Source organism: Schistocerca piceifrons, chromosome 2 (assembly GCF_021461385.2).
Source record: "Schistocerca piceifrons isolate TAMUIC-IGC-003096 chromosome 2, iqSchPice1.1, whole genome shotgun sequence".
Lineage (NCBI taxonomy): Eukaryota > Metazoa > Arthropoda > Insecta > Orthoptera > Acrididae > Schistocerca > Schistocerca piceifrons.
The window spans coordinates 1,273,579-1,285,846 of record NC_060139.1 but is presented as its reverse complement, the minus strand read 5'-3'; the positions used below and the strand labels follow the sequence as shown (position 1 = coordinate 1,285,846).

Genomic DNA, 12,268 nt, shown 5'->3' with positions numbered 1-12,268 from the left:
GACTAGGTTCTTTCAAGTCGTCAATGTGATCACAGCTTCAGAGCGATGAAAGAGTTTTATTCGGTCAATTCTTCTCTCAAGGAAAAATGCATCATTGTTCTATTAGAAATGACAAATCTGGTGCCTATGTAACTGGGGATCACTAGGTTACAAAAATATGATAATCGTTACTTTAATAACCGGCTGAGACTATTCCTTAAGGTTAAAATAGATTACAAATTTATTTAATCCACAGCTAACACATCAAAAGACAATTAAGGTAAAGAACATCACCACTTCAGTCTGAATGGGGATGGAACTAAAAAAAAAAGATGGGGTACGCTATTTGCTGCTAATTATTTCCATATTTCTCAGATGAAGAACAAGGAGAAAACCGTTTTCGTAAGTTTCTATTGCCAGAATTGCAACAGAAGTGACGAGTTATCTTTGTGATCATTGTTAACCTTTTCTCATTTCAAAAGGATCATCAGCTATGAGTAACAGCTACCTTTCTCTTACTGGTAGGTTTAATTTTGCTTCTTTTACCACGATACAGAATAATTTGGACAGACTTGTCTTGTAGTAGCTTCTGCAGCATAATCTTGAAATGGAGTGTCTTGTTAAACAAGGAATTGGCGATCAGAGAGGTCAATACCTTACGGAAAACCTCATTGTGTCCGTTTGCTGTAACATACAAGAAACACTTGCCCGTTTATTTTCATAGTAGCAGATTCTCTTTTCACTAGCTGTCAATGACCTTTACGAAAACTACACTACTAGATTGAAAAAAAATATTAAATAAAAACTTTAGCTTCGGCTATATAGATGTAGATATGGAAAAATACTCTCCTCGTCGAGTGCTATTATTTACCAAAATCTCTTTTCGATATCTCGAATGGTTTAGGAGATATGAGGATGTCATTCATATTTTATTCTCGCACCGATGCAGTGAGCAGCGAGACCGTAGACATAGACTTCTTCCCCAGTCGAAAGAATAATTCAATGTCTTAGATAAATTTGCAAAGTCATAGCGACCCATATTTTTCATTGCAAACGTTTTCGAATTCGGTGAAGCGCCGTACTTAAATGCAATAATCACAATAATTATGACCATTAGCAAGATGATGGGCACATCACCCCGAAGCAGACATGTAAAGCTATACGTAAAGTAAAAATAAAAATTTCAGGTCAATAGTTCCTCTAACAGCGTATGAGAAAGACTGCAGAACTAACGGAGGGCGCATGACGTTCTGCCTGTAACGGCACTGGTGCACGACGAACCAGCGTTCTCTGTGTGCACCCGTAGGCGCCTGTAGCCGCTCTGGATATCGTAGCGAGTCGGCACGCTGACTGCCGGCTTCCTTTCTGTTCTTACACTAACCCTGTTCCACCGGAAGGTCGGTCTTTACATTATATTTATACCTTAATATTTTTGCTGTTTTGTTACTTTCTTTACCCATAGAACGCCACCGTTGTACGAATAAAGCTGTTTCATTTAGCCCACCTTCCTGTTAAAAGAAAAGAAAAAGAAAAGAAAAAAAGTGGTGCAGGCTGTGATATTTTTGTATTTTACCTACTGTGTAGCACTGTTAAGCCTAGAAAGACAGATTAATGCATTACCTGAATAAATAAAATCTTTTAAGCAAATCACAGTTTGGTTTCCGAAGTGTCAAAAATACGGAGTCAGCCATAGTAGAATTCATGGAACAAATGCGTAAAATCAAGACACAATTCAAACTCCAGAAAAGAGCCATAAGAATAGTAGTCGAGCTCATTGCAAGGAGCTGTTCAAAACAAATTGGGATTTTAACTGCTCCGTGCGAATACATTTAGCAGTCAGTTGTACACATCAAAAATAGCATCGGTAATCACTGCACAAACAGCTCTGTCCATGACCATGGAACAAGAGCTAGACTCAACTTACATTTACCAAGAAAAAATAAACATGACACTCAAAACAGCATTTTCTACCAGTAAATAATACTGAACAATAAATTACCAAAAGAGATTAAAGAAATTGCAAAAATACACTTACTTAAAAAGGCAGCTAAAAAGTATCTATTATGCAATACATTTTATACATTGAAGGATTACTTAGATAAAACAGAGTAGGGGTTTGGTAAAAGAATGTTATACAAATAAATAATAATAACGATTACACAACATCGAATATTGCACATAACACCTTCACATTATGTTTTTTTTTCCTTTTGTAGAAAAACTTACCCCCAAGCTATGCAAAGCACAGTACTAGCACCTCTTCCTATTTCTGAGCTCAACATCTCACTCATGATAGACGAATGCTGACTCAGTTCTTCAGGATAGCAAATGGGAAGTTGCGGTACCGAAAATGGCCCAGAGATCACCAGTGTGTGTGCGTGTTTGGTGTGTAGTGAGTGAATTGTTATGAAACGATGTGTGTATAATGTGTGCAGTGACTGATAGTGAGATATGAGTGAACGGTGTGGCATTACATTATTTAATAAGTTATTTGTAAGAAAAGTATTGCGTACCATGAGTAAATCTAATGATTGTCTCTAACTAGAAATCTGTAAATGTATGTATATACGAATTAGTTTATTCTAAATTGGTTAATACTTTGACATGTCCTATTGGCTTGTAAAAAGAGATGTACGGATGGATGAAACTACTACTATTACTACTACTATATGAAAGCCACATGTTGCTAGGTCAGGCGAATAAGGTGGGTCGGCTAACACTAGAGTGCTCTAGCCCACTAGAAACCTGTACGAGCCAGTGCGCATCTTGATGCAGAACCTGTGAGTTGTCCTTCAACAGTATGGGTCTTTTTCGTTCTTATTTGCTCATGGAATTGAGCAAGAACCTCAAGATAGTTGTACTGATTAATACTTTGACCTTCGGGAACCAAGTGATGATACACATCTCCATGATTGAATCTTGGTTTGCTAATTCGAGCTTTTTTGCTCTCGGTGAAGCTGGAGGGTCCCAGTATATGAATTGGCGCTTAGTTTCTACATCATAAGTGATACACCAACATTCGTCACTTGTTATTAAACTTTCCAAAAAATTAAAATAATTTTAAGTGGTGTTCAAAGTACGAATCGCAGTGCCCGTGTTGTTAAGAAGAACGATGCTATGCTCCTTCGGACACGCATTCATGTTCGAGGGAAAGTTACATCGTTCTCCTTAACAACACAGCCACTGTAGTCTTGTACGTATCCGCCGATACCAGGCAGCTACTTTCAGTTAAAAATGTACTGCACTGCATGGAAATTAAACTACTGGCCATTAAAATTACTACACCACGGAGATGACGTGCTATAGACACGAAATTTAACCGCCAGGAAGAAGATGCTCTAATATGCAAATGATTAGCTTTTCAGAGCATTCACACAAGGTTGGCGCCGGTGGCGACACCTACAACGTGCTGACATGAGGAAAGTTTCCAACCGATTTCTCATAAACAAACAGCAGTTGACCGGTGTTGCCTGGTGAAACGTTGTCATGATGTCTCGTGTAAGGAGGAGAAATGCGTACCATCACGTTTCCGACTTTGATAAAGGTCGGATTGTAGCCTATCGCGATTGCGGTTTATCGTATCGCGACATTGCTGCTCCCGTTGGTCGAGATCCAATGACTGTTAGCAGAATATGGAATCGGTGTGTTCACGAGGGTAATACGGAACGCCGTGCTGGATCCCAACGGCCTCGTATCACCAGCAGTCGAGATGACAGGCATCTTATCCGCATGGCTGTAACGGATCGTGCAGCCACGTCTCGATCCCTGAGTCAGCTGATGTGGACGTTTTCAAGACAACAATCATCTGTACGAACAGTTCCACGACATTTGCAGCAGCATGGACTATCAGCTCGGAGACCATGGCTGCGGTTACCCTTCACGCTGCATCACAAACAGGAGCGCCTACGATGGTGTACTCAACGACGAACCTGGGTGCACGAATGGCAAAACGTCATTTTTTTGGATGAATCCGGGTTCTGTTTACAGCATCATGATGGTCGTATCCGTGTTTGGCGACATCGCGATGAACGCACATTGGAAGCGTGTATTCGTCATCGCCATACTGGCGTAACAGCCGGCGTGATGGTATGGGGTGCCATTGGTTACACGTCTCGGTCACCTGTTGTTCGCATTGACGGCACTTTGAACAGTGGACGTTACATTTCAGATGTATTACGACCCGTGGCTCTACCCTTCATTCGATCCCTGCGAAACGCTACATTTCAGCATGATAATGCACTACCGCATGTTGCAGGTCCTGTACGGGCCTTTCTGGATGCAGAAAATGTTCGACTGCTGCCCTGGCCAACACATTCTCCAGATCTCTCACCAATTGAAAACGTCTGGTCAATGGTGACCGAGCAACTGACTCGTCACAATACGCCAGTCACTATTCTTGATGAACTGTGGTATCGAGTTGAAGCTGCATGGGCAGCTGTACCTGTACACGCCATCCAAGTTCTGTTTGACTGAATGTCCAGACGTATCAAGGCCGTTATTACGGCCAGAGGTGGTTGTTCTGGGTACTGGTTTCTCAGGATCTATGCACCCAAAATGCGTGAAAATGTAATCACTTGTCAGTTCTAGTATAACATATTTCTCCAATGAATACCCGTTTATCATCTGCATTTCTTCTTGGTGTAGCAATTTTAATGGCCAGTACTGTACTACATAACGTTTGAATGTGTACAGGGTGTGACGCAGGATCGAGGAAGTGTGGAAGTTTAGGTACAAACCAGATAACACGACCGCTCGCGTAAAGTGGGGAATCTGGGTTCGAGTCCCGATACGGAACAAATTTTCACTATCGTCATTGCCTCATACATGCCAGGGCTGTTCGTTCGGGCAACTATGAGTACATTTCAGGTATTCAGTACAGTGTCAGTACAAACATTTTCACGAGCTTCTGTCTGTTAGATTGTGAGAATTTTCCACAACAGTTCGCATTCACTTTTTTCACGTTAAACTGGCTATGTACAATTTGCTAACGCATTCTTTGTCTATTCTTATAGTTTCACCCATCGATCGAATACTCAGTCGTCGGTCGAATCGAATCAGATCACCAACTTTGTAGATATTTTCATCAGTTTCTGATGTTGAACGTCGTCCCGGGCGTGAGTCGTCCTCAATGTCTTCTCGGCCGTCTTGGAAAGTCTTGAACCACTCAGAGACCCGCGTACGTTATAAACATTTGTTCGACCAAAAGACAGCTTTCAGTAGCTGTTTTTTCGAGATTATTATGAAACTTAACGACAATTTGTTGCTGTATCATTATACTTACCGTTTTTTCTACAAAAAATAACAACTTTTAAACAAATGAAGGCTACTGCAACACTGATTGCTCTACAGACATCAGAGATAGCACATTCGACTGAGAAGGCTTTACGCTTCACAGCTATTGGTCGTTCATGTTTGGTGCATGCGTACTTACTCTGTGACAGCATCTGTTTCGTTATTTTATAGCCATACTTCATATTCACCTCGCCCACACACCTTTTCTTGCACTTCCGAGCCAATGATTGTAAACAAGCGGCACTAAAGAAGTTACTGAACTCAGATCGGACCCTCTTCAGCTGCACATCTCTTCCTTCTTCAGCAGACAAGCCGTGATCTGAGGGAGCGCTCTGATATTGTTGTCTTACCGGCTGACAAAGGCAATGCTACAGTTGTTGTCTTCCATAAGGACTACACTGATAAGATGCAGAGCCTGCTAAATGACGATTCCTACCGGAAGATCAGCGTTGACCCTACAAAGAAGGTGGAGAACAAGACGAGGGCGCTTCTCAAGGACGCAGATTTACCGGAGGGTGACGCTAAGAAATTGTTACCCCAAGGTCCGGTACCGCCTAGACTATATGGACTCCCGAAGGTTCACAAAGAGGGGGTACCATTACGCCCCATTGTCAGCAACATCAGGGCACCTACATATTTGTTGGCCAAATACCTGACGGGAATATTAAGTCCTTATGTGGGTAAATGCCCTCATCACATCCGTAATTCCGTGGATTTTGTTAAACGCCTTGACAGCTTCAGGTTGGATGAGTCAGATATCATGGAGAGTTTTGACGTCGTTTCCTTGTTTACGAGGGTACCCCTGCGAGAGTCACTAGAATTGGTTAGTCAGAAGTTTGACGAGAAGACCACTGAACTTTTTAGGCATGTCTTCACTTCCACGTATTTTCTTTTTAATGGAGAATACTACGAACAAACGGAGGGAGTCGCCATGGGTAGCCCACTCTCACCGGTGGTAGCGAATTTGTACATGGAGAACTTCGAGGAGGTAGCCCTGTCGTCATCCGTATGGAAACCTACTTGCTTTTTCCGTTACGTCGACGACACGTTCGTCATCTGGCCACATGGTATGGATAAACTCCTTGACTTCCTTACACATCTAAACTCCATACACCCCAACATCAAATTCACTATGGAGACCGAAACGGAGGGTAAATTACCTTTCCTTGACGTCTTGGTCAAGAGAAGAGCTGACGGCACCCTAGGTCATGGGGTGTATCGGAAGACAACGCACACTGATCTGTATTTGCACGCAGACAGCTGCTACCACCCTTCACAGAGGAATGGGGTACTTAAAACTCTAGTACATAGGGCGCGCACTATCTCTGACGCAGAGAGTCTACCCCAGGAATTGGAACATCTGAGAACTGTATTTCGCAAAAATGGGTACTCAGAGTGGCAGATTCAACGTGCTCTCCGCCCAACCACAGCAGCACAACCTGTTGAGAGTGATGAAGTCACCAGGGAGGAGGTAGGCACTGCATTTATTCCATACACAGGCGCACTCTCGGGAAAAATCGCCCGCATTCTGAAGAAACACCGGGTCGGAACTGTGTTTTGTCCTCCAAATAAAACTCGTGCACTGGTGGGGAGCGCCAAAGATGACCTCGGTTTGAGGAAGGCCGGCGTGTACCAGATTCCGTGTCAATGTGGCAAGTCGTATATTGGTCAGACGATGCGTACCGTCGAGGATCGATGCCGTGAACACCAGAGGCACACTCGACTGATGTATCCGAGCAAGTCGGCGGTCGCTGAACATTGCTTGTCGGAAAATCACGCCATGGAGTATGACCGCACGAGGATTCTGGTACAGACGTCGAGATACTGGGACAGCGTTGTTAGAGAGGCCATCGAAATTCGCACCAATGACGACCTCATAAACCGTGACTGTGGCTATAATCTTAGCAAGGCTTGGGAACCAGCGATTGGGTTAATCAAGAGTAAATCGAGCAAACGTATAGTTGTGACGACCACGGCGGACAGAGCCATCACACCGACGTCATCTCAGACGTCGTCGCAATCTGTTCCACCGCGCGACCGTGGCGCGGGGCGCGGACGGCGGAGGGAGCGCGCCGCGGGCGGAGGGTATTTAAATCGGCCGCCGCCGCGACCGAACCCGCGTTTTTTCCCGCTCACGCCGCGGAGAGTTAAGCATAAGCCCATTGTCGCTGTTGCCACTCGAGATGTCGGGACGCGGACGGGGACGCAAAGCTGCTGCCTTGGCGGAGTTGCTGCTCACGTTAGCAGGACCAGCCGGGAAGAAGAAGAGGAAGACTGCAGCGCAGTGCTTTCGCTGCCAAAAGCTTGGCCACGTCGCTAAGCACTGCAGCGGAGCAGTCGCGTGCTTGAAGTGTGCGCAAGCACACGACACACGCGACTGCAAGAAGCAGAAAGACGCCCCATGTACCTGCGCCAACTGCGGCGGCGCACACGCGGCCAACGCCCGCTCCTGCGCCTATAGAAGAAACTGGCGCGGACCGGAGAAGAAGGCGCAAAAGCAAGTGACCACCACACACGAAGAGGTGGTCACTTGCACAGAAGACGACGTGACCAGGCGCCTTAATGGCGCCGTGGAGGAAGCCATGTCCGCCTTCAAATCCGCCATGGCGGAAGAGAGGGCGGCCATGCTGGCGGAACTGGGCGAGGCTCGGCGTCAGATTGCTGAGCTGACGCATGAGCTTCGCTCAGCCAAAGCAGCCTCCGCCACAGCGGTCGATACCGCCAGCCAGACGACTCCTCCACGAGAGAAGAAGTTTGCGACGGTGGCCACGCAGACCGACGTGCCTGCCGAAGGGGAGCCCAAGACGGACACCGAAGCAGCAGCGCAAGAGGAAAAGTGGGAAGAAGTCCCATTCCTCCCGCTTCCGGACATGTACAGCGCAAGCGCTGTGACGCAGAAGATCGCTGCATCGCTTCGCGACGGTACCTACCCCCACCACGATAACCCTTATCCTTTTGTTCCACCTAACCATCCTAAACCACAACTCCCATATCGCCCACTCGGGTATCCAGAAGGCCTTCTTGGTCTTTCTAGGGAGGAGTTCAATCTGATTGACTCCTACCCTATCTTCACAGAGTGGCAAATGCGCTGTATAATCATAGTCTCGTCAACGGAGAATATGATAAAGCGGGATGCATTTTGCACAACATCCCAACCGAGGAAGAGCCCTCAGCCACAGCAAAGAAGAAAAAGAAAAATCGTCATAACGACAAGTTCAGACGATAGGTCATCGGCACTCCTTGCCAGTACAGAAGAACCTACAAGTAAAGAAAGAAGATTCATCAACATCCCAGGGGAGTAAAGGCCAACAGGCCACAAACTTCCACACGAACCTCCTCACAGTGAGGAAGTCAGAAAAGGAGCAGCAGAGAGCGACCGAACCCAGTTCCCTCTGAGCAGCCATATCGTACGGATGTCCGTGCCGGCACGTTCACAGGAGCTCAGTCCGTCAGTTCACCTGATGATGGCGACATGTATAATCGCCGAAATATTGTGCCCGTTGGACACTGTAGACCGGCAGCACACCCGTGGATATTTTGATTATGAATACGATATTTCGTAATGATGTGGAACGAGTCGAATTTTCCAGTACATGACATAATTAGGTTAATTTAACAACATACTTAAGTTAATATAACAACTTTATTTTTTTGTGTTTTTTGTTTTTCTTTATTTTTTATTTTTATTTATTTTTTTAATATTTTTCTTTTTTTCCTTTTTTTGCTTAATTTATATCCAAAAATTCCTCTGTGGAGTAGAAGGAGTTGTCATTCAGAAAATCTTTTAATTTCTTCTTAAATACTTGTTGGTTATCTGTCAGACTTTTGATACTATTTGGTAAGTGACCAAAGACTTTAGTGCCAGTATAATTCACCCCTTTCTGTGCCAAAGTTAGATTTAATCTTGAATAGTGAAGATCATCCTTTCTCCTAGTATTGTAGTTATGCACACTGCTATTACTTTTGAATTGGGTTTGGTTGTTAATAACAAATTTCATAAGAGAGTATATATACTGAGAAGCTACTGTCTGCAGGATGATCTTGGGTGGACTCCAGCTATTATTCTGATTACACGCTTTTGTGCAATAAATACTTTATTCCTCAGTGATGAATTACCCCAAAATATGATGCCATATGAAAGCAATGAGTGAAAATAGGCGTAGTAAGCTAATTTATTAAGATGTTTATCACCAAAATTTGCAATGATCCTTATTGCTTAAGTAGCTGAACTCAAACGTTTCAGCAGATCATCAATGTGTTTCTTCCAATTTAATCTCTCATCAATGGACATACCTAAAAATTTGGAATATTCTACCTTAGCTATATGCTTCTGATTAAGGTCTATATTTATCAATGGCGTCATACCATTCACTGTACGGAACTGTATGTACTGTGTCTTATCAAAATTCAGTGAGAGTCCGTTTACAAGGAACCACTTAGTAATTTTCTGAAAGACAGTATTGACAATTTCATCAGTTAATTCTTGTTTGTCAGGTGTGATTACTATACTTGTATCATCAGCAAAGAGAACTAACTTTGCCTCTTCATGAATATAGAATGGCAAGTCATTAATATATAATAAGAACAACAAAGGACCCAAGAACAACTACGTTTATTTGAGATTCTGTCATTTGATTACAGACTGGCGTTTGCTTTTCCTAGCGTTTTTTGGTGTGCTCATTCCACTTTACGTTGCTTCGGATGGTTATTCCCAAATACTTTACTATAGTGGATGTATCCAGTGTTTTTTCAGTAGTATTGTAATCCGAATAGTAGTGAATCTCCTCACCTAGTTGTGCACAGTACGTTAAATTTATTTACGGTCAACTGTCAGTCTCTACTGCACTCCTGAAGTTGCCTTTACGCCCGTCGATTCCGTCTTGTGAAGAACAACGTATTGAGTTCTACATGCTAGAAGGTGACAAATATTGTTCGATTATCGATATGCTCTTATTTTGTTCACTAATCGATAGTCCTGAACAGTGTCGAATGCCTTCCGGAAGTCAAGGAACACGTCGTCAATCTGAAGACGTTTGTACGCAGCGCTCTGAACTTCATGGAAGTGCTGAGCGAGCTGCGTTTCGTAAGATCTCTCTTTATGGAATCCATGTCGATTTTTATAGTTGAGGCCTTCGATCTCTAGAAGGGTTACAATGCGTGAGCATAGAATATATTCCACAACTAAACATCAGTGATATAAACCTATAAATATGAGCAATCTCAGCGAGGATCGGTCTCGAAAAAGAAAATGACTTCACTTTTACCAATCGCGATCTTGGATAAACTACTGTTAGAAGAGCGTAATCTCTCTAGGATCTCACAAATATCTGTTTACATCCAGATATCTTCCACTTTGGAGCGGTTTTAGTTGTAAGCCAATTACTTATGTAATCTCCAGTGCCACACGGCAGGTACAAATGTGTACAGCTTGCAGTTTTCAGCAACTATGCGAAAACTTTTATGTCATAGTAGAGAGATAATGAAGGTTGTGTATATCAGTATATGTCGTTCATCTTTGAAATGCAGAGAATCAAAGATTTTTTTATGTACCTTGGAAATCCACTCTAAGGCAAAAAAATGCTCATCACGAAGGAATTATCCGAATGAGACGAAAATCGGTAGATAGGACGCACATGTAAAGACAAACAAATAATTACCAGTTCAGAAAAATTTCTTGATTTATTTAGGAGAAAGAGCTTTAAAATTCGTCAAGTCAATAACGCATTGGTCCACCTGTGGCCCTCATTCAAGCAGTTATTAGGCTTTGCATTGATTGATTTATGTTGGATGTCCCCCCGTGAGACAGCGTGTCAAATTCTGTCCAATGAGCGAGTTAGATCGTCAATATCGCAAGCTGGCGGGAGGGCGCTGCCCTTAATGCTCCAAGAGTCCCCAATTGGGAAGAGATTTGCCAATCTTGCTGCCCGAAGTAGGGCACGAAGACTAACATCACAAACTCTTGCCGTGTGCGAATGGGTGTTGTCTTCCAGAAATGTAAGTCCAGGATGGCTTGGCATGAGGGGCAACAAAACGGAGCGTAAAGTATCATCTACGTACTGCTGTGCCGCAAGTCCGCCGCGGGTGACGACAAGTGGAGTTCTGCTGTGAAAAGAAGTGCCGTCCCAGACCACCACTACCTGTTTTCGGTCCATTTGGAGGGCGACAGTCACGTCGCTCTGCCGCTGATGTCTGGGGCGTCTTTGCTGGTCATTGGGGGCTCAGTTCGGACAGGGACTCACCACTGAAGGCGATTCTCCGCCAGTCAATGAAATTACAGGCCGAATGTGTAGACACCACTCTAAATGGGGCATACTGGTGTACAGAGGTCAATGGTAGCCGGCGCAAGGGGCGCCGAGGCCTCAGCCCCCTCCTGTGAGCCGCTCATTAGCGGTCCTTGCGGTCACTCAAGCACCAGTTGCACGTCGGATCGATGACAGTGATGAATCCGGGGCTATGAGTACTTCTTTGACGTTCCTCTGTCCTCTCGTTCTGTCTTTTCTCTAGCTCGGCCGGTTCCTTGTTGACGTTATGTTCGGCCACAGTGCACTCATTCCAGCCAGTGTCCAGCCAGCGGCATCGCTCTCACTCAAATGTCGAGCGAACCGGCTTCTTTGAGACCAGTTACAAGTCCTCCTCTCTCAAACGCAGACATCAGCGTACACTGTAAACGCGCCAGTCTCCGAGACACAGTTACTGCCCAACTCATTATGCGGAATGAAATTCGCAAACGCTTTATATCCTGGTATCTCCTGTCCCCTGCCTACTGTCCCAGGCAGCTGGCCGGTGGAATTCTTCAGCTGCATTACGCTTTCAGCAATCGGCGACCGAAGTTCACAATTTTGCATTTACCGTCGATACCTGTGTGAATATCAATTTGGGACCAATTCATGCAACTCCTTCGTGATGCGCAACTTTTTATTTCGTACAGTGTTTTTGCTGTTTAAAGTAAACGGGCCAGTTGTGGCGTTAAACGTTTGCAATGTAGGAATAAGCGTTT

At 44.3% G+C, this 12,268-nt stretch overlaps 1 protein-coding gene across 1 annotated transcript in view; it reads left to right on the top strand.

The window, feature by feature from the left end:
• The window catches only part of LOC124777931 (cytochrome P450 9e2-like), a 102,344-nt gene that overhangs the window by 71,378 nt on the left and 18,698 nt on the right, over window positions 1-12,268 (top strand). The window lies entirely within an intron of this gene.